This window comes from Pleurodeles waltl, chromosome 7 (genome assembly GCF_031143425.1).
Source record: "Pleurodeles waltl isolate 20211129_DDA chromosome 7, aPleWal1.hap1.20221129, whole genome shotgun sequence".
NCBI lineage: Eukaryota > Metazoa > Chordata > Amphibia > Caudata > Salamandridae > Pleurodeles > Pleurodeles waltl.
In genome coordinates, this window is record NC_090446.1 from 1,122,424,109 (window position 1) to 1,122,447,743 (window position 23,635).

General features: G+C 42.7%; 4 non-coding genes across 4 annotated transcripts; all 4 read right to left on the minus strand.

The window, feature by feature from the left end:
* Positions 1 to 3,932: 3,932 nt before the first annotated feature.
* Positions 3,933 to 4,005, minus strand: TRNAR-CCU (transfer RNA arginine (anticodon CCU)). The gene has a single exon. It is a non-coding gene; the product is annotated as a tRNA-Arg (tRNA).
* Positions 4,006 to 16,223: 12,218 nt separating this feature from the next.
* On the minus strand, positions 16,224 to 16,296 carry TRNAR-CCU (transfer RNA arginine (anticodon CCU)). Its single transcript has one exon. It is a non-coding gene; the product is annotated as a tRNA-Arg (tRNA).
* Positions 16,297 to 18,502: 2,206 nt separating this feature from the next.
* On the minus strand, positions 18,503 to 18,575 carry TRNAR-CCU (transfer RNA arginine (anticodon CCU)). Its single transcript has one exon. It is a non-coding gene; the product is annotated as a tRNA-Arg (tRNA).
* Positions 18,576 to 23,059: 4,484 nt separating this feature from the next.
* Positions 23,060 to 23,132, minus strand: TRNAR-CCU (transfer RNA arginine (anticodon CCU)). Its single transcript has one exon. It is a non-coding gene; the product is annotated as a tRNA-Arg (tRNA).
* Between the last annotated feature and the right edge of the window lie 503 nt (positions 23,133 to 23,635).

Sequence of the window (23,635 nt, forward strand, 5' to 3'; positions counted from 1 at the left end):
GCACTACAGCTTCTGCTTTCATTCTCCATGCCTGAAAACATAATCTTCCATATGAAACAACAAAAGACTAGGAATTTTTTGTTTTTTTTGAGTGATGGCATTGAAATGTGCAGTAAGAAATAAAGTACCTTTGTCATACATAAAAAGGATAACGCAAGTCACCTCCGAGTTCATTCACCCCACAGAGGAATTCTGTCTTCACCCACTTACCTCTATGTGATCACTAAGCTACTCCACAACTTGCAATACCTTTACAACATACGACAGGGTGTGTTTTATCCCACACATCCATTCAAACATATAGCTTTTCTGCTCAGACATAAAACAAGCACATTTCTCCATTCCTATCCTAGCAGTGGAGAAAATGCTCTGCTGTGGTACTTGAACAGGTGGCGGAGTAAAGTTTGTTGGAATTGGTTATTTTATCAGCACGCTTCAGTGCTAATGTTGTTAAGAAGGAAGACCCTTAGGAAACTAGATAAACATCTCCAAAATACATCTTCTTCCACCCCAGAAAGAACTCAAACCCACAATCCCTTTGTGAGTATTTGGCTGCCTTAGAATTAGGCCAACAGGGTTGCACAGGAGTGCTGTTAACCAATAGCTACAAACACTTTCTAAAAATACGACACATATTCTACATGTTTGTCGCTCCCACTCAGGTATAAAAGAAGTTCATATCACCTTTAAAGAGTCCCCAGCTGTGGTGATTAAAGTTTGAAATGGCTGCATTTAAGGGAACTAGTTAATCCATCATGCTTCAGTCCCACTGTTCTTACGAGTGAAGGACCTGGTGTGGTAGACTCCTACGATATAATTTGGCCATCTTGTTTGTTCACAACATATGCACTCTTAAGGGAACAACAGGTCGTACTAACAAAGTATTACAATCTGCGCCAAATGTATGCTCTAGGTTTGGAAAATTAGAGTTGGGCAAGGCTAAAACTAAACGTCTGCCTTGGCCCTTAGTTAGCATGGCAAATTTTCAAAATAGAGAGAGGACAAGCATCCCAGGCAGTGTCCCAATATCTCTCTAATGTCCTTGTTGAAACCAAAGGTTGTTAAACAGGACATACAATCTACATCAACTAAAAGCAGACAAATAAAGCTGCCTTTCACAGGTGTCCCATCAACTTCTCAGTCTAACAACACCCTGGGTGTTTTGAAAAATCTATTTAACTGCCATCATTGAAACACCACCCTGCCCTCCCTAAACTCAGTTTGGTTTCTAAGACTAGGGGCCCAGCGATAGTAGCATAAAATAGGGTGCACTGTCTTCCCATCTGCTGCACTTTTTTCGAGAAATACTTCTTTATCAACATAGCAGTTTCACATGGTATTTTTAATTATTCAACAGTTTATACATTCAAGTGGTGAAATAAGTACATGTTTTAATGCTAAATGGGAGACTGCCTGCGAGTGCTATCCAAAGGAGGACATAAAAAATGTCTAGCCAGAAAGGTGGGTTGAAATCCCATTCTCCAGACTGGGCCCAAGAGTAGGATATGTAGGCAAATGTTTTTGAGTTCCAGCACTTGTGTTTTGAAGGTAGATTGATGTTCAATAGCTGCAAAGTCTATGTAAAGCAAGGGCTGAATTGTGTGGTTTGTGCTTTGAAAATGTAAAAGTCAAGAGCTGAATGTACAGAGTTTCACCCCAGAGGGGACTTGAACCCACAATCCCTGGCTTAGAAGGCCAGTGCCTTATCCTTTAGGCCACTGGGGCCATGTTGATGCTGCTCTCCCCTGTCCTCCAGATACAAGATCCACTCCCTATCATGTGGTCTCTACCGCAGTTTAAGTCTATGGAATCACTTATACAATACATTCACAACAAGCAATCCATGGATAACTCCCCTCTCTTTAAAGTCCTTACAACTATTCAAATATCTAATATACCCTCACCTGGAAGAACAACACAATGCGGACGCTAAACTCTCCTAACTTCACTTCACATGTCACAACAAAATGCCCACTGCTCGAGCCAGCAGGAAACATCAAGGCAGCTCAAGGAATACAACTGCACTTGCAGTTCTAACAACATCAACCCGAACTAGCATTTCCATGTTCTGATATACATATTTATAGAGAGATTTTTAATGATCAGTGCTTATCAGAAAGGAGATACTTATGGCAAAAGGTTTACTTTTTGCACACTGTAGATCATTACTGGAAAGATAGACTCTATCTGCATATTTACACATCATTTTTAATATGACTCAGAAATGTCATGCCTTTTTTTGAACAAATTATTACATGGTTTGTGAGAACGTCTAATTCAGCACTACAGCTTCTGCTTTCATTCTCCATGCCTGAAAACATAATCTTCCATATGAAACAACAAAAGACTAGGAATTTTTTGTTTTTTTTGAGTGATGGCATTGAAATGTGCAGTAAGAAATAAAGTACCTTTGTCATACATAAAAAGGATAACGCAAGTCACCTCCGAGTTCATTCACCCCACAGAGGAATTCTGTCTTCACCCACTTTCCTCTATGTGATCACTAAGCTACTCCACAACTTGCAATACCTTTACAACATACGACAGGGTGTGTTTTATCCCACACATCCATTCAAACATATATCTTTTCTGTTCAGACATAAAACAAGCACATTTCTCCATTCCTATCCTAGCAGTGGAGAAAATGCTCTGCTGTGGTACTTGAACAGGTGGCGGAGTAAAGTTTGTTGGAATTGGTTATTTTATCAGCACGCTTCCGTGCTAATGTTGTTAAGAAGGAAGACCCTTAGGAAACTAGATAAACATCTCCAAAATACATCTTCTTCCACCCCAGAAATAACTCAAACCCACAATCCCTTTGTGAGTATTTGACTGCCTTAGAATTAGGCCAACGGGGTTGCACAGGAGTGCTGTTAACCAATAGCTACAAACACTTTCTAAAAATACAACACATATTCTACATGTTTGTCGCTCCCACTCAGGTATAAAAGAAGTTCATATCACCTTTAAAGAGTCCCCAGCTGTGGTGATTAAAGTTTGAAATGGCTGCATTTAAGGGAACTAGTTAATCCATCATGCTTCAGTCCCACTGTTCTTACGAGTGAAGGAACTGGTGTGGCAGACTCCTACGATATAATTTGGCCATCTTGTTTGTTCTCAATATATGCACTCTTAAGGGAACAACAGGTAGTACTAACAAAGTATTACAATCTGCGCCAAATGTATGCTCTAGGTTTGGAAAATTAGAGTTGGGCAAGGCTAAAACTAAACGTCTGCCTTGGCCCTTAGTTGGCATGGCAAATTTTCAAAATAGAGAGAGGACAAGCATCCCAGGCAGTGTCCCAATATCTCTCTAATGTCCTTGTTGAAACCAAAGCTTGTTAAACAGGACATACAATCTACATCAACTAAAAGCAGACAAGTAAAGCTGCCTTTCACAGGTGTCCCATCAACTTCTCAGTCTAACAACACCCCGGGTGTTTTGAAAAATCTATTTAACTGCCATCATTGAAACACCACCCTGCCCTCCCTAAACTCAGTTTGGTTTCTAAGACTAGGGGCCCAGCGATAGTAGCATAAAATAGGGTGCACTGTCTTCCCATCTGCTGCACTTTTTTTGAGAAATACTTCTTTATCAACATAGCAGTTTCACATGGTATTTTTAATTATTCAACAGTTTATGCATTCAAGTGGTGAAATAAGTACATTTTTTAATGCTAAATGGGAGACTGCCTGCGAGTGCTATCCAAAGGAGGACATAAAAAATGTCTAGCCAGAAAGGTGGGTTGAAATCCCATTCTCCAGACTGGGCCCAAGAGTAGAATATGTAGGTAAATGTTTTTGAGTTCCAGCACTTGTGTTTTGAAGGTAGATTGATGTTCCATAGCTGCAAAGTCTATGTAAAGGAAGGGCTGAATTGTGTGGTTTGTGCTTTGAAAATGTAAAAGTCAAGAGCTGAATGTACAGAGTTTCACCCCAGATGGGACTTGAACCCACAATCCCTGGCTTAGGAGGCCAGTGCCTTATCCATTAGGCCACTGGGGCCACGTTGATACTGCTCTCCCCTGTCCTCCAAATACAAGATCCACTCCCTATCATGTGGTCTCTACCGCAGTTTAAGTCTATGGAATCACTTATACAATACATTCACAACAAGCAATCCATGGATAACTCCCCTCTCTTTAAAGTCCTTACAACTATTCAAATAGCTAATATACCCTCACCTGGAAGAACAACACCATGCGGACACTAAACTCTCCTAACTTCACTTCACATGTGTTGGAAAATGGGTTATTGGTAGGGCAGGTAGGTACCTACACCTAGCAACAAGCCACTAACCTCCACATAGGTACAGTTAGGTCTCAGTAAATTAATCCCAGCTCTACCCTTGGTAGCTTGGCATCGAGCGTCAAGGCTTAACTTAGGAGACAAAGTGTAAAGCATTCAAATATCACAAAACAGTAATTAAATAAAACACAGGAAACAGTTTAAAAATCCAAAACCAATTTATAAAAATAGCTTATATTTTTATTTTTAAAATGACACAAAAACGATTAAAATCAGTTCAGGGGAACCGGAGATATGAATTTTTAAAGTATTATTATGTTCTAGCGCATAGAAACAAAAAGCGCCAATCGGGTCATCTGGTTGCACCAGGACCGGGACAAAGTCAAACTTTCAGGCCGACCGCGATGGAGCCCTGCTCGGCTACAGGTCGCGGGAAGCCTCGGTTAAAAAGTTACCTTCTGACTTAGTCTTTATTTTGAAGTTTTTCTTCACCGGGACGAACCTGCCAGTTGGATCCGACCTCCTGGAGCCCTTGTCCGGATACGCGAAGTCGGTTTCCTCGGTGGTGATTTTTACCTTCGGACTTAGTCGTTTTTTCGAGATGAAAATCCTTCGACCGGGGTAAACCTGGATCTTGATCCGACGTCCGTGGAGCCCTTCTCGGATACGATGGCTGGAAGGTCCCGGTCAACTTTTTACGTTCGGACTTAGTCTCTTTTTTGGATGTTTTTCTTTACCGGGACGAACCACGAAGTCAGGCCGGGTCGCGGTTGAGGCAAGCCGGCTAGAATTTCCGCGTCGGGTCGGTCACTTTATGGAGCTTTTTTCCAAAAATTCTCCAATCTTTTCCAAACTTCTGGGGCTTCACCCAGATGTTCTTTTAAGGTTCTTTTGGGGTCCACAGCTCACCCCAAGGGTCCAGAAGTTCTGTGATGGTCCTTGGGAAGTGCGGACTTCAACTCCCAGAATACACCTGGCGCAAACTCCTTTTTGGCCACTGGACAGTGGTCAGCTGGTCACTTTTTCAGGAGTTGGTGCAGGGGACTCTGGTTAGCAATTTTTCACCTGTAGCAAACAGGGAGTCCCTCCTTGAACCAGTTGAAGCCAGGCAAAGTCCTTCTTGTGGTGAAGCCCAAGTGTGCAGCTGGTGCAGTCCTTCTGAGTGCAGGTTCCAGGTGCAGGCCAGGGGTCCAGCAGGGCAGTCCTTCTTCTCCTTTAGTTCCTTTCTTGTTGAAATCTGGTAGGGATCTGAGGCGTGGGTGCAGGTCTGCCAGTTTTATCCTTGCTCCTGGGTGAAAAGCAGGGGGGCCCTGGTTCTCCAATCAGGGACAGGGTTGTCCCCCTGTGATGACCACTTCCTGGGAAGTGTGGCAAAAATCCATCCTAGAAGGCAACAGTCTCTAAAAATCCAAAATGGATGAATCTGATTTTTGGAGGAGAGATCTGGCTGAGCCCACCCACTGGTGTGGCTAAAAATCATAAACACACCCCTCTCCTGCCCTCTCCTAATCTAATCAAGGGGGCACCTAGCTGTCTGGGGTTGCAGGATGTGGGGGTGTTGCTGGGTGCTCCAGATGTCCTTCTCTGCCTTTGAAGACCAGTTTGGCAGCCCTCCCCCTTCCTGCCTCACCATCTGCTGAGGGGAGATTCTCTCCCCCAAGCACATTCCTTTGTGTGAAGTCAGGCCACTTCACACCTCATTAAAGTAGCCTGGCAGAAGCTGCTGCAGGCTGGCCAATCAGAGCACAGCAGCAAAAACAATGCAGAGCTGAAATTGGCAACTTTTTAGGTAAAGTCTAAAACCTTTTACCTGCACTAGTTATATTAAATCCAACAACTGGAAGTTGTGGGATTTATTATAACAATCAATTTGATACCAAATTCTTGGTATGTAACATTTAAGGAGACTTTAAAATTTAAAATAAAGTCTGCCCATTCTAGCCTATGAAGGCCATTTACTTCAATGAGGGAAAAACGAATTTGGCTGTTTTTACCTCACCAGGGCTTATAAATCTATTTTTATAAAGTCCCTGCTTATAGTTACATGGCACCCAGCCCTAGGGGCACATAGGGCACACCTTAGGGGTGACTTATATGTAAAAATAAGGTAGTTTAAGACTTTGGAAGTACCTTTAATTCCAAAGTCGAATTTGCATATAACTTTAATTTAAAAGCAGCCAGCAAGGCAGGCTTGCTTTTAAAATGACACTGGGTACCTCAGCAATGCACCTAGGTGTGCACCACCTATGCTGTGGTCCCTAAACCTACATGCCCTACCATATACTAGGGACTTATAGGTAGGTTAACTTAGCCAATTATAATTAGCCTAATTTGCATATCCATTTTACACAGAGCACAGGCCCTGGGACTGGTTAGCAGTACCCAGGGCACCATCAGAGTCAGGAAAACACCAGCATAAAGTGGAAAATGGGGGCAAAAAGTTAGGGGGCCTCTGCAATCAGCCCCAGTTTCTCACACAACCCCCCCCCAGCCCACACGCCCAGGAGACTCAGCCCAACCCTGGGAGAGTCTTCCTGGCTTGTTAGGCGAGGAAGACAGTGAAGAAAACTGGCTGTCCCTTTGCAGGGCCTACTCTGCCTTACATCCTCCTGTCAGGGTCTCTCCCTCTGGGTAGTGAACCCACCCCAACAATGAAAGGACCCATTTCAAACTGAAACTTCCCTCTAGGGGGGTCTTCCTCCTCTCTCTCTGCCAACTTGGGTAGTGAGGTGCCCACCTCCCCTACTCCTAACTTTGCTAGGGCAACACCTAGCTTACCCAAAGAGGTCACCCAACACTTGAGCAACCCCACCATGACCAACAGGGTCAGGGGGCCTACTTTGCTATTGGCCTTGGGGTCTGCCTCCCAGGCCAAGTACAGTGCTGCCATTAAGGCTAGCACCCAGCAGAGGCTACTGACAGCTATCAGTACCCAGAACCACACCCTAAGCTCTCCACTGACAGGTGGCTGAGCTGCTTTAGGGGCATCTTTGGGGTCCTGGCACCCCTCTTGCTGTCTAGAGTGGGGGGCTACCACCTCCTGTGGCAGACACCCTCCTTCCACTCTCCCTTCTGTCAGTGCAGGGGCAACACCCTGCATCTGGACAGCTGCCTGACTACTCAGGACTTCCTTAGGGTCAGGGGAGGCCTCACCAGTGCCAACTCTGGGCTTCCCCCCTACTGGGGCAGAAGGCCTTTGGCTCCCTGGAACTCTCTTTAAGAGTGGCCTACCCTTCCTTTTCTTCTTTCCTTTTCTTGGGGACCCCTGTCTCCTAACTGTAGGGACTGACTCCCCAGGACTTTGGGTTGGGGGGGCGCCCTGGGCGACCACCCCATCTGTGACCAGACTCACCTCTGGGAGGTCATTGCCCAGGATACAATCTAGGGGAAGGTCAGCACTGACTACCACCCTAATCCAGTCAAGGATACCCTCCCTCTCTAGGGGCACTATGGCTACAGGTTTGGAGGTGACCTCCCCTGTGGCTATCCTGACTTTCTTTGTCTTTCCTGGGACATACATGTCTGGGGTCACTAACCGGTCACTCACTATAGTGTGACTGGCACCGGTGTCTCTCAGGCCAGTGGTAGGGATCCCATTCACTTGAATGTGGTGGAAGTGCCTACTCCTACCCTCAGGGATCACCAGCTTACCATCTGGTCCTGTCTCCCAGCACAATGCTAGGAGGACTTCATCATCTGAGGAATCCTCCTCTATGGCTACACTGGACAGCCCAGTGCTAACCACTTTCTTTGGACAGGCTGCATCTCCTCTGAAGTGACCTGTCTGCTGACAGTCAAAGCAAGCCCTACTGTCCAAGAGCTTTTTTAACCCTGGGTCTCCCTGTCTCTGCATGTCAGATTGGGAGTGGGATTTACTCTCCTCCTTCTTAGGGTTCTGGGGTACAGAGGGAGTCTCTGTGGTGGGCTTACCACCTCCCTCCTTAGGTTTTTGGGGACCTGTCCCCCCCTTCTTGGAGTCTCCCCCCTGGGACTTGACAACCACCCTGGTTCTCAACCACTCATCAGCTGCCTCCCCTAGCTCTCTAGGGTTGGTCAGCTTAGAGTCCACTAGATGCTGGCGTAACCTTTCTTGGATACAATTGGTCAAGATGTGCTCTCTCATGATCAGATTGTATAACCCCTCATAAGTATTAACTTTGTTGCCAATAATCCAGCCCTCCAGTGCTTTTAGTGAGGTGTCTACAAAGTCAACCCAAGACTGGGTACTGACCTTCTGGGTGTCCCTGAACTTCATTCTATATTGCTCTGGGGTCAGACCAAACTTCTTGGCTAAGCACCTTTTCATACTAGGGTATGAATCTGCCTCCTCCCCCCTTAAGGTCAGAAGCCTATCCCTCCCTGAGTTGGGGACCAACTCCCACAAAAGGGAACCCCAGTATTGAGGCCTAACCCTTCTCATTTGGAGTGCCCTCTCAAAGGCCTCCAGCCACTTATCTATGTCATCCCCCTCTACATAAGCAGGGACCACCCCCTTGGGTAATCTGGGGCAAACTCCCCCACCCATGGACACCTCAGCTTCTTTATCGCTGCTTCCATCTCTTTTTTCTTTGTATGCCCACTTTTTCTTTTCTAGGGCCAGCTTCTCTGCTTCCAAAGCTATGTAGGCTAGCTGGGCTTCCAGCTCTCTTTCCCTGATGGATGGGTTCTCTCCTCCTGAAAGGACCCTCTTCCTACCACTAGCTTTGGGTCTGCCCCTAGTGACTGTATCCATTGAGGACCGTTCCTCCTCTTCCTCACTTGGGGTCTGATGCCTTCCCTCCCCTGAGTGGTTAGAGTTAGCATCTTCCTCTTTTTCTTCCTCCTCTGGAGCTTCCTCTGTCTCTACCTCTTGGGCCTCAGCCCATGCTGTCAGGGATTTAATCAGGATTTGCTTCCTGAGATCAGGGGTTGCAGGCAACCCCCTCTCAAGACACAACCCCCTAAGCTGGACTACTGTCAGTGTGGGTAGGCTAGCCAGATCAAGCTCCATGGTTCCCTAGTTTTGTGTCAACAAAAACTTTTTGCAAAAATTGGAAACAAGAAGTTAGAAAAAATTACAAAAATTCAATAATTGAAATTAATCCAAATTAATTTAAAAAAAAATTTAAAATTAAAAATTAAAAACAATTTTTGCACTAGGACAATTTAAAGGATTTTTAATTTGTTTTATCTAAAACTGTAACGTGATATTGAACACAAGTACAGGATCCCGTCGCTGCTTCCAATTATGTTGGAAAATGGGTTATTGGTAGGGCAGGTAGGTACCTACACCTAGCAACAAGCCACTAACCTCCACATAGGTACAGTTAGGTCTCAGTAAATTAATCCCAGCTCTACCCTTGGTAGCTTGGCATCGAGCGTCAAGGCTTAACTTAGGAGACAAAGTGTAAAGCATTCAAATATCACAAAACAGTAATTAAATAAAACACAGGAAACAGTTTAAAAATCCAAAACCAATTTATAAAAATAGCTTATATTTTTATCTTTAAAATGACACAAAAACGATTAAAATCAGTTCAGGGGAACCGGAGATATGAATTTTTAAAGTATTATTATTTTCTAGCGCATAGAAACAAAAAGCGCCAATCGGGTCATCTGGTTGCACCAGGACCGGGACAAAGTCAAACTTTCAGGCCGACCGCGATGGAGCCCTGCTCGGCTACAGGTCGCGGGAAGCCTCGGTTAAAAAGTTACCTTCTGACTTAGTCTTTATTTTGAAGTTTTTCTTCACCGGGACGAACCTGCCAGTTGGATCCGACCTCCTGGAGCCCTTGTCCGGATACGCGAAGTCGGTTTCCTCGGTGGTGATTTTTACCTTCGGACTTAGTCGTTTTTTCGAGATGAAAATCCTTCGACCGGGGTAAACCTGGATCTTGATCCGACGTCCGTGGAGCCCTTCTCGGATACGATGGCTGGAAGGTCCCGGTCAACTTTTTACGTTCGGACTTAGTCTCTTTTTTGGATGTTTTTCTTTACCGGGACGAACCACGAAGTCAGGCCGGGTCGCGGTTGAGGCAAGCCGGCTAGAATTTCCGCGTCGGGTCGGTCACTTTATGGAGCTTTTTTCCAAAAATTCTCCAATCTTTTCCAAACTTCTGGGGCTTCACCCAGATGTTCTTTTAAGGTTCTTTTGGGGTCCACAGCTCACCCCAAGGGTCCAGAAGTTCTGTGATGGTCCTTGGGAAGTGCGGACTTCAACTCCCAGAATACACCTGGCGCAAACTCCTTTTTGGCCACTGGACAGTGGTCAGCTGGTCACTTTTTCAGGAGTTGGTGCAGGGGACTCTGGTTAGCAATTTTTCACCTGTAGCAAACAGGGAGTCCCTCCTTGAACCAGTTGAAGCCAGGCAAAGTCCTTCTTGTGGTGAAGCCCAAGTGTGCAGCTGGTGCAGTCCTTCTGAGTGCAGGTTCCAGGTGCAGGCCAGGGGTCCAGCAGGGCAGTCCTTCTTCTCCTTTACTTCCTTTCTTGTTGAAATCTGGTAGGGATCTGAGGTGTGGGTGCAGGTCTGCCAGTTTTATCCTTGCTCCTGGGTGAAAAGCAGGGGGGACCTGGTTCTCCAATCAGGGACAGGGTCGTCCCCCTGTGATGACCACTTCCTGGGAAGTGTGGCAAAAATCCATCCCAGAAGGCAACAGTCTCTAAAAATCCAAAATGGATGAATCTGATTTTCGGAGGAGAGATCTGGCTGAGCCCACCCACTGGTGTGGCTAAAAATCATAAACACACCCCTCTCCTGCCCTCTCCTAATCTAATCAAGGGGGCACCTAGCTGTCTGGGGTTGCAGGATGTGGGGGTGTTGCTGGGTGCTCCAGATGTCCTTCTCTGCCTTTGAAGACCAGTTTGGCAGCCCTCCCCCTTCCTGCCTCACCATCTGCTGAGGGGAGATTCTCTCCCCCAAGCAAATTCCTTTGTGTGAAGTCAGGCCACTTCACACCTCATTAAAGTAGCCTGGCAGAAGCTGCTGCAGGCTGGCCAATCAGAGCACAGCAGCAAAAACAATGCAGAGCTGAAATTGGCAACTTTTTAGGTAAAGTCTAAAGCTTTTTACCTGCACTAGTTATATTAAATCCAACAACTGGAAGTTGTGGGATTTATTATAACAATCAATTTGATACCAAATTCTTGGTATGTAACATTTAAGGAGACTTTAAAATTTAAAATAAAGTCTTCCCATTCTAGCCTATGAAGGCCATTTACTTCAATGAGGGAAAAACGAATTTGGCTGTTTTTACCTCACCAGGGCTTATAAATCTATTTTTATAAAGTCCCTGCTTATAGTTACATGGCACCCAGCCCTAGGGGCACATAGGGCACACCTTAGGGGTGACTTATATGTAAAAATAAGGTAGTTTAAGACTTTGGAAGTACCTTTAATTCCAAAGTCGAATTTGCATATAACTTTAATTTAAAAGCAGCCAGCAAGGCAGGTTTGCTTTTAAAATGACACTGGGCACCTCAGCAATGCACCTAGGTGTGCACCACCTATGCTGTGGTCCCTAAACCTACATGCCCTACCATATACTAGGGACTTATAGGTAGGTTAACTTAGCCAATTATAATTAGCCTAATTTGCATATCCATTTTACACAGAGCACAGGCCCTGGGACTGGTTAGCAGTACCCAGGGCACCATCAGAGTCAGGAAAACACCAGCATAAAGTGGAAAATGGGGGCAAAAAGTTAGGGGGCCTCTGCAATCAGCCCCAGTTTCTCACAACATGTCACAACAAAATGCCCACTGCTCGAGCCAGCAGGAAACATCAAGGCAGCTCAAAGAATACAACTGCACTTGCAGTTCTAACAACATCAACCCGAACTAGCATTTCCTTCTTCTGATATACATATTTATAGAGAGATTTTTAATGATCGGTGCTTAGCAGAAAGGAGATACTTATGGCAAAAGGTTTACTTTTTGCACACTGTAGATCATTACTGGAAAGATAGACTCTATCTGCATATTTACACATCATTTTTAATATGACTCAGTAATGTCATGCCTTTTTTTAACAAATTATTACATGGTTTGTGAGAACGTCTAATTCAGCACTACAGCTTCTGCTTTCATTCTCCATGCCTGAAAACATAATCTTCCATATGAAACAACAAAAGACTAGGAATTTTTTGTTTTTTTTGAGTGATGGCATTGAAATGTGCTTTAAGAAATAAAGTACCTTTGTCATACATAAAAAGGATAACGCAAGTCACCTCCGAGTTCATTCACCCCACAGAGGAATTCTGTCTTCACCCACTTACCTCTATGTGATCACTAAGCTACTCCACAACTTGCAATACCTTTACAACATACGACAGGGTGTGTTTTATCCCACACATCCATTCAAACATATATCTTTTGTGCTCAGACATAAAACAAGCACATTTCTCCATTCCTATCCTAGCAGTGGAGAAAATGCTCTGCTGTGGTACTTGAACAGGTGGCAGAGTAAAGTTTGTTGGAATTTGTTATTTTATCAGCACGCTTCAGTGCTAATGTTGTTAAGAAGGAAGACCCTTAGGAAACTAGATAAACATCTCCAAAATACATCTTCTTCCACCCCAGAAAGAACTCAAACCCACAATCCCTTTGTGAGTATTTGACTGCCTTAGAATTAGGCCAACAGGGTTGCACAGGAGTGCTGTTAACCAATAGCTACAAACACTTTCTAAAAATACGACACATATTCTACATGTTTGTCGCTCCCACTCAGGTATAAAAGCAGTTCATATCACCTTTAAAGAGTCCCCAGCTGTGGTGATTAAAGTTTGAAATGGCTGCATTTAAGGGAACTAGTTAATCCATCATGCTTCAGTCCCACTGTTCTTACGAGTGAAGGACCTGGTGTGGTAGACTCCTACGATATAATTTGGCCATCTTGTTTGTTCACAATATATGCACTCTTAAGGGAACAACAGGTAGTACTAACAAAGTATTACAATCTGCGCCAAATGTATGCTCTAGATTTGGAAAATTAGAGTTGGGCAAGGCTAAAACTAAACGTCTGCCTTGGCCCTTAGTTGGCATGGCAAATTTTCAAAATAGAGAGAGGACAAGCATCCCAGGCAGTGTCCCAATATCTCTCTAATGTCCTTGTTGAAACCAAAGGTTGTTAAACAGGACATACAATCTACATCAACTAAAAGCAGAAAAGTAAAGCTGCCTTTCACAGGTGTCCCATCAACTTCTCAGTCTAACAACACCCCGGGTGTTTTGAAAAATCTATTTAACTGCCATCATTGAAACACCACCCTGCCCTCCCTAAACTCAGTTTGGTTTCTAAGACTAGGGGCCCAGCGATAGTAGCATAAAATAGGGTGCACTGTCTTCCCATCTGCTGCACTTTTTTCGAGAAATACTTCTTTATCAACATAGCAGTTTCACATGGTATTTTAATTTATTCAACAGTTTATACATTCAAGTGGTGAAATAAGTACATGTTTTAAAGCGAAATGGGAGACTGCCTGCGAGTGCTATCCAAAGGAGGACCTAAAAAATGTATAGCCAGAAAAGTGGGTTGAAATCCCATTCTCCAGACTGGGCCCAAGAGTAGGGTATGTAGGCAAATGTTTTTGAGTTCCAGCACTTGTGTTTTGAAGGTAGATTGATGTTCCATAGCTGCAACGTCTATGTAAAGTAAGGGCTGAATTGTGTGGTTTGTGCTTTGAAAATGTAAAAGTCTAGAGCTGAATGTTCAGAGCTCCACCCCAGATGGGACTTGAAGCCACAATCCCTGGCTTAAGAGGCCAGTGCCTTATCCATTAGGCCACTGGGGCCACGTTGATACTGCTCTCCCCTGTCCTCCAAATACAAGATCCACTCCCTATCATGTGGTCTCTACCGCAGTTTAAGTCTATGGAATCACTTATACAATACATTCACAACTCGCAATCCATGGATAACTCCCCTCTCTTTAAAGTCCTTACAACTATTCAAATATCTAATATACCCTCACCTGGAAGAACAACACAATGCGGACGCTAAACTCTCCTAACTTCACTTCACATGTCACAACAAAATGCCCACTGCTCGAGCCAGCAGGAAACATCAAGGCAGCTCAAGGAATACAACTGCACTTGCAGTTCTAACAACATCAACCCGAACTAGCATTTCCTTCTTCTGATATACATATTTATAGAGAGATTTTTAATGATCGGTGCTTAGCAGAAAGGAGATACTTATGGCAAAAGTTTTACTTTTTGCACACTGTAGATCATTACTGGAAAGATAGACTCTATCTGCATATTTACACATCATTGTTAATATGACTCAGAAATGTCATGCCTTTTTTTGAACAAATTATTACATGGTTTGTGAGAACGTCTAATTCAGCACTACAGCTTCTGCTTTCATTCTCCATGCCTGAAAACATAATCTTCCATATGAAACAACAAAAGACTAGGAATTTTTTGTTTTTTTTGAGTGATGGCATTGAAATGTGCAGTAAGAAATAAAGTACCTTTGTCATACATAAAAAGGATAACGCAAGTCACCTCCGAGTTCATTCACCCCACAGAGGAATTCTGTCTTCACCCACTTACCTCTATGTGATCACTAAGCTACTCCACAACTTGCAATACCTTTACAACATACGACAGGGTGTGTTTTATCCCACACATCCATTCAAACATATATCTTTTCTGCTCAGACATAAAACAAGCACATTTCTCCATTCCTATCCTAGCAGTGGAGAAAATGCTCTGCTGTGGTACTTGAACAGGTGGGGGAGTAAAGTTTGTTGGAATTGGTTATTTTATCAGCACGCTTCAGTGCTAATGTTGTTAAGAAGGAAGACCCTTAGGAAACTAGATAAACATCTCCAAAATACATCTTCTTCCACCCCAGAAAGAACTCAAACCCACAATCCCTTTGTGAGTATTTGACTGCCTTAGAATTAGGCCAACAGGGTTGCACAGGAGTGCTGTTAACCAATAGCTACAAACACTTTCTAAAAATACGACACATATTCTACATGTTTGTCGCTCCCACTCAGGTATAAAAGAAGTTCATATCACCTTTAAAGAGTCCCCAGCTGTGGTGATTAAAGTTTGAAATGGCTGCATTTAAGGGAACTAGTTAATCCATCATGCTTCAGTCCCACTGTTCTTACGAGTGAAGGACCTGGTGTGGTAGACTCCTACGATATAATTTGGCCATCTTGTTTGTTCACAATATATGCACTCTTAAGGGAACAACAGGTAGTACTAACAAAGTATTACAATCTGCGCCAAATGTATGATCTAGGTTTGGAAAATTAGAGTTGGGCAAGGCTAAAACTAAACGTCTGCCTTGGCCCTTAGTTGGCATGGCAAATTTTCAAAATAGAGAGAGGACAAGCATCCCAGGCAGTGTCCCAATATCTCTCTAATGTCCTTGTTGAAACCAAAGGTTGTTAAACAGGACATCCAATCTACATCAACTAAAAGCAGAAAAGTAAAGCTGCCTTTCACAGGTGTCCCATCAACTTCTCAGTCTAACAACACCCCGGGTGTTTTGAAAAATCTTTTTAACTGCCATCATTGAAACACCACCCTGCCCTCCCTAAACTCAGTTTGGTTTCTAAGACTAGGGGCCCAGCGATAGTAGCACAAAATAGGGTGCACTGTCTTCCCATCTGCTGCACTTTTTTCGAGAAATACTTCTTTATCAACATAGCAGTTTCACATGGTATTTTTAATTATTCAACAGTTTATACATTCAAGTGGTGAAATAAGTACATGTTTTAATGCTAAATGGGAGACTGCCTGCGAGTGCTATCCAAAGGAGGACATAAAAAATGTCTAGCCAGAAAGGTGGGTTGAAATCCCATTCTCCAGACTGGGCCCAAGAGTAGAATATGTAGGCAAATGTTTTTGAGTTCCAGCACTTGTGTTTTGAAGGTAGATTGATGTTCCATAGCTGCAAAGTCTATGTAAAGGAAGGGCTGAATTGTGTGGTTTGTGCTTTGAAAATGTAAAAGTCAAGAGCTGAATGTACAGAGTTCCACCCCAGATGGGACTTGAACCCACAATCCCTGACTTAGGAGGCCAGTGCCTTATCCATTAGGCCACTGGGGCCACGTTGATACTGCTCTCCCCTGTCCTCCAAATACAAGATCCACACCCTATCATGTGGTCTCTACCGCAGTTTAAGTCTATGGAATCACTTATACAATACATTCACAACAAGCAATCCATGGATAACTCCCCTCTCTTTAAAGTCCTTACAACTATTCAAATAGCTAATATACCCTCACCTGGAAGAACAACACCATGCGGACGCTAAACTCTCCTAACTTCACTTCACATGTCACAACAAAATGCCCACTGCTCGAGCCAGCAGGAAACATCAAGGCAGCTCAAGGAATACAACTGCACTTGCAGTTCTAACAACATCAACCCGAACTAGCATTTCCTTCTTCTGATATACATATTTATAGAGAGATTTTTAATGATCGGTGCTTAGCAGAAAGGAGATACTTATGGCAAAAGGTTTACTTTTTGAACACTGTAGATCATTACTGGAAAGATAGACTCCATCTGCATATTTACACATCATTTTTAATATGACTCAGAAATGTCATGCCTTTTTTTGAACAAATTATTACATGGTTTGTGAGAACGTCTAATTCAGCACTACAGCTTCTGCTTTCATTCTCCATGCCTGAAAACATAATCTTCCGTATGAAACAACAAAAGACTAGGAATTTTTTGTTTTTTTTGAGTGATGGCATTGAAATGTGCAGTAAGAAATAAAGTACCTTTGTCATACATAAAAAGGATAACGCAAGTCACCTCCGAGTTCATTCACCCCACAGAGGAATTCTGTCTTCACCCACTTACCTCTATGTGATCACTAAGCTACTCCACAACTTGCAATACCTTTACAACATACGACAGGGTGTGTTTTATCCCACACATCCATTCAAACATATATCTTTTCTGCTCAGACATAAAACAAGCACATTTCTCCATTCCTATCCTAGTAGTGGAGAAAATGCTCTGCTGTGGTACTTGAACAGGTGGCGGAGTAAAGTTTGTTGGAATTGGTTATTTTATTAGCACGCTTCAGTGCTAATGTTGTTAAGAAGGAAGACCCTTAGGAAACTAGATAAACATCTCCAAAATACATCTTCTTCCACCCCAGAAAGAACTCAAACCCACAATCCCTTTGTGAGTATTTGACTGCCTTAGAATTAGGCCAACAGGGTTGCACAGGAGTGCTGTTAACCAATAGCTACAAACACTTTCTAAAAATACGACACATATTCTACATGTTTGTCGCTCCCACTCAGGTATAAAAGAAGTTCATATCACCTTTAAAGAGTCCCCAGCTGTGGTGATTAAAATTTGAAATGGCTGCATTTAAGGGAACTAGTTAATCCATCATGCTTCAGTCCCACTGTTCTTACGAGTGAAGGACCTGGTGTGGTAGACTCCTACGATATAATTTGGCCATCTTGTTTGTTCACAATATATGCACTCTTAAGGGAACAACAGGTAGTACTAACAAAGTATTACAATCTGCGCCAAATGTATGCTCTAGGTTTGGAAAATTAGAGTTGGGCAAGGCTAAAACTAAACGTCTGCCTTGGCCCTTAGTTGGAAGGCAAATTTTCAAAATAGAGAGAGGACAAGCATCCCAGGCAGTGTCCCAATATCTCTCTAATGTCCTTGTTGAAACCAAAGGTTGTTAAACAGGACATACAATCTACATCAACTAAAAGCAGACAAGTAAAGCTGCCTTTCACAGGTGTCCCATCAACTTCTCAGTCTAACAACACTCCGGGTGTTTTGAAAAATCTATTTAACTGCCATCATTGAAACACCACCCTGCCCTCCCTAAACTCAGTTTGGTTTCTAAGACTAGGGGCCCAGCGATAGTAGGATAAAATAGGGTGCACTGTCTTCCCATCTGCTGCACTTTTTTCGAGAAATACTTCTTTATCAACATAGCAGTTTCACATGGTATTTTTAATTATTCAACAGTTTATACATTCAAGTGGTGAAATAAGTACATGTTTTAATGCTAAATGGGAGACTGCCTGCGAGTGTTATCCAAAGGAGGACATAAAAAATGTCTAGCCAGAAAGGTGGGTTGAAATCCCATTCTCCAGACTGGGCCCAAGTGTAGGATATGTAGGTAAATGTTTTTGAGTTCCAGCACTTGTGTTTTGAAGGTAGATTGATGTTCCATAGCTGCAAAGTCTATGTAAAGCAAGGGCTGAATTGTGTGGTTTGTGCTTTGAAAATGTAAAAGTCAAGAGCTGAATGTACAGAGTTTCACCACAGATGGGACTTGAACCCACAATCCCTGGCTTAGGAGGCCAGTGCCCTATCCATTAGGCCACTGGGACCATGTTGAGGCTGCTCTCCCCTGTCCTCCAAATACAAGATCCACTCCCTATCATGTGGTCTCTACCGCAGTTTAAGTCTAGGGAATCACTTATACAATACATTCAAAACTCGCAATCCATGGATAACTCCCCTCTCTTTAAAGTCCTTACAACTATTCAAATATCTAATATACCCTCACCTGGAAGAACAACACAATGCGGACGCTAAACTCTCCTAACTTCACTTCACATGTCACAACAAAATGCCCACTGCTCGAGCCAGCAGGAAACATCAAGGGAGCTCAAGGAATACAACTGCACTTGCAGTTCTAACAACATCAACCCGAACTAGCATTTCCTTCTTCTGATATACATATTTATAGAGAGATTTTTAATGATCGGTGCTTAGCAGAAAGGAGATACTAATGGCAAAAGGTTTACTTTTTGCACACTGTAGATCATTACTGGAAAGATAGACTCTATCTGCATATTTACACATCATTTTTAATATGACTCAGAAATGTCATGCCTTTTTTTGAACAAATTATTACATGGTTTGTGAGAACGTCTAATTCAGCACTACAGCTTCTGCTTTCATTATCCATGCCTGAAAACATAATCTTCCATATGAAACAACAAAAGACTAGGATTTTTTTTTTTTTTTGAGTGATGGCATTGAAATGTGCAGTAAGAAATAAAGTACCTTTGTCATACATAAAAAGGATAACGCAAGTCACCTCCGAGTTCATTCACCCCACAGAGGAATTCTGTCTTCACCCACTTTCCTCTATGTGATCACTAAGCTACTCCACAACTTGCAATACCTTTACAACATACGACAGGGTGTGTTTTATCCCACACATCCATTCAAACATATATCTTTTCTGTTCAGACATAAAACAAGCACATTTCTCCATTCCTATCCTAGCAGTGGAGAAAATGCTCTGCTGTGGTACTTGAACAGGTGGCGGAGTAAAGTTTGTTGGAATTGGTTATTTTATCAGCACGCTTCCGTGCTAATGTTGTTAAGAAGGAAGACCCTTAGGAAACTAGATAAACATCTCCAAAATACATCTTCTTCCACCCCAAAAAAAACTTAAACCCACAATCCCTTTGTGAGTATTTGACTGCCTTAGAATTAGGCCAACGGGGTTGCACAGGAGTGCTGTTAACCAATAGCTACAAACACTTTCTAAAAATACGACACATATTCTACATGTTTGTCGCTCCCACTCAGGTATAAAAGAAGTTCATATCACCTTTAAAGAGTCCCCAGCTGTGGTGATTAAAGTTTGAAATGGCTGCATTTAAGGGAACTAGTTAATCCATCATGCTTCAGTCCCACTGTTCTTACGAGTGAAGGACCTGGTGTGGCAGACTCCTACGATATAATTTGGCCATCTTGTTTGTTCTCAATATATGCACTCTTAAGGGAACAACAGGTAGTACTAACAAAGTATTACAATCTGCGCCAAATGTATGCTCTAGGTTTGGAAAATTAGAGTTGGGCAAGGCTAAAACTAAACGTCTGCCTTGGCCCTTAGTTGGCATGGCAAATTTTCAAAATAGAGAGAGGACAAGCATCCCAGGCAGTGTCCCAATATCTCTCTAATGTCCTTGTTGAAACCAAAGGTTGTTAAACAGGACATACAATCTACATCAACTAAAAGCAGACAAGTAAAGCTGCCTTTCAAAGGTGTCCCATCAACTTCTCAGTCTAACAACACCCCGGGTGTTTTGAAAAATCTATTTAACTGCCATCATTGAAACACCACCCAGCCCTCCCTAACTCAGTTTGGTTTCTAAGACTAGGGGCCCAGCGATAGTAGCATAAAATAGGGTGCACTGTCTTCCCATTTGCTGCATTTTTTTCGAGAAATACTTCTTTATCAACATAGCAGTTTCACATGGTATTTTTAATTATTCAACAGTTTATACATTCAAGTGGTGAAATAAGTACATGTTTTAATGCTAAATGGGAGACTGCCTGCGAGTGTTATCCAAAGGAGGACATAAAAAATGTCTAGCCAGAAAGGTGGGTTGAAATCCCATTCTCCAGACTGGGCCCAAGTGTAGGATATGTAGGCAAATGTTTTTGAGTTCCAGCACTTGTGTTTTGAAGGTAGATTGATGTTCCATAGCTGCAAAGTCTATGTAAAGCAAGGGCTGAATTGTGTGGTTTGTGCTTTGAAAATGTAAAAGTCAAGAGCTGAATGTACAGAGTTTCACCACAGATGGGACTTGAACCCACAATCCCTGGCTTAGGAGGCCAGTGCCTTATCCATTAGGCCACTGGGACCATGTTGATGCTGCTCTCCCCTGTCCTCCAAATACAAGATCCACTCCGTATCATGTGGTCTCTACCGCAGTTTAAGTCTATGGAATCACTTATACAATACATTCACAACTCGCAATCCATGGATAACTCCCCTCTCTTTAAAGTCCTTACAACTATTCAAATATCTAATATACCCTCACCTGGAAGAACAACACAATGCGGACGCTAAACTCTCCTAACTTCACTTCACATGTCACAACAAAATGCCCACTGCTCGAGCCAGCAGGAAACATCAAGGCAGCTCAAGGAATACAACTGCACTTGCAGTTCTAACAACATCAACCCGAACTAGCATTTCCATCTTCTGATATACATATTTATAGAGAGATTTTTAATGATCGGTGCTTAGCAGAAAGGAGATACTAATGGCAAAAGGTTTACTTTTTGCACACTGTAGATCATTACTGGAAAGATAGACTCTATCTGCATATTTACACATCATTTTTAATATGACTCAGAAATGTCATGCCTTTTTTTGAACAAATTATTACATGGTTTGTGAGAACGTCTAATTCAGCACTACAGCTTCTGCTTTCATTATCCATGCCTGAAAACATAATCTTCCATATGAAACAACAAAAGACTAGGATTGTTTTTTTTTTTTTGAGTGATGGCATTGAAATGTGCAGTAAGAAATAAAGTACCTTTGTCATACATAAAAAGGATAACGCAAGTCACCTCCGAGTTCATTCACCCCACAGAGGAATTCTGTCTTCACCCACTTTCCTCTATGTGATCACTAAGCTACTCCACAACTTGCAATACCTTTACAACATACGACAGGGTGTGTTTTATCCCACACATCCATTCAAACATATATCTTTTCTGTTCAGACATAAAACAAGCACATTTCTCCATTCCTATCCTAGCAGTGGAGAAAATGCTCTGCTGTGGTACTTGAACAGGTGGCGGAGTAAAGTTTGTTGGAATTGGTTATTTTATCAGCACGCTTCCGTGCTAATGTTGTTAAGAAGGAAGACCCTTAGGAAACTAGATAAACATCTCCAAAATACATCTTCTTCCACCCCAAAAAAAACTTAAACCCACAATCCCTTTGTGAGTATTTGACTGCCTTAGAATTAGGCCAACGGGGTTGCACAGGAGTGCTGTTAACCAATAGCTACAAACACTTTCTAAAAATACGACACATATTCTACATGTTTGTCGCTCCCACTCAGGTATAAAAGAAGTTCATATCACCTTTAAAGAGTCCCCAGCTGTGGTGATTAAAGTTTGAAATGGCTGCATTTAAGGGAACTAGTTAATCCATCATGCTTCAGTCCCACTGTTCTTACGAGTGAAGGACCTGGTGTGGCAGACTCCTACGATATAATTTGGCCATCTTGTTTGTTCTCAATATATGCACTCTTAAGGGAACAACAGGTAGTACTAACAAAGTATTACAATCTGCGCCAAATGTATGCTCTAGGTTTGGAAAATTAGAGTTGGGCAAGGCTAAAACTAAACGTCTGCCTTGGCCCTTAGTTGGCATGGCAAATTTTCTAAATAGAGAGAGGACAAGCATCCCAGGCAGTGTCCCAATATCTCTCTAATGTCCTTGTTGAAACCAAAGGTTGTTAAACAGGACATAAAATCTACATCAACTAAAAGCAGACAAGTAAAGCTGCCTTTCAAAGGTGTCCCATCAACGTCGCAGTCTAACAACACCCTGGGTGTTTTGAAAAATCTATTTAACTGCCATCATTGAAACACCACCCAGCCCTCCCTAACTCAGTTTGGTTTCTAAGACTAGGGGCCCAGCGATAGTAGCATAAAATAGGGTGCACTGTCTTCCCATTTGCTGCATTTTTTTCGAGAAATACTTCTTTATCAACATAGCAGTTTCACATGGTATTTTTAATTATTCAACAGTTTCTGAATTCAAGTGGTGAAATAAGTACATGTTTTAATGCTAAATGGGAGACTGCCTGCGAGTGCTATCCAAAGGAGGACATAAAAAATGTCTAGCCAGAAAGGTGGGTTGAAATCCCATTCTCCAGACTGGGCCCAAGAGTAGAATATGTAGGTAAATGTTTTTGAGTTCCAGCACTTGTGTTTTGAAGGTAGATTGATGTTCCATAGCTGCAAAGTCTATGTAAAGGAAGGGCTGAATTGTGTGGTTTGTGCTTTGAAAATGTAAAAGTCAAGAGCTGAATGTACAGAGTTTCACCCCAGATGGGACTTGAACCCACAATCCCTGGCTTAGGAGGCCAGTGCATTATCCATTAGGCCACTGGGGCCACATTGATACTGCTCTCCCCTGTCCTCCAAATACAAGATCCACTCCCTATCATGTGGTCCCTACCGCAGTTTCAGTCTATGGAATCACTTATACAATACATTCACAACAAGCAATCCATGGATAACTCCCCTCTCTTTAAAGTCCTTACAACTATTCAAATATCTAATATACCCTCACCTGGAAGAACAACACAATGCGGACGCTAAATTCTCCTAACTTCACTTCACATGTCACAACAAAATGCCCACTGCTCGAGCCAGCAGGAAACATCATAGCAGCCTAAGGAATATAACTGCACTTGCAGTTCCAACAACATCAACTAGAACTAGCATTTCCTTCTTTTGATATACATATTTATAGAGAGATTTTTAATGATTGCTGCTTAGCAGAAAGGAGATACTTATGACAAAAGGTTTACTTTTTGCACACTGTAGATCATTACTGGAAAGACAGACTCTATCTGCATATTTACACATCATTTTTAATATGACTCAGAAATGT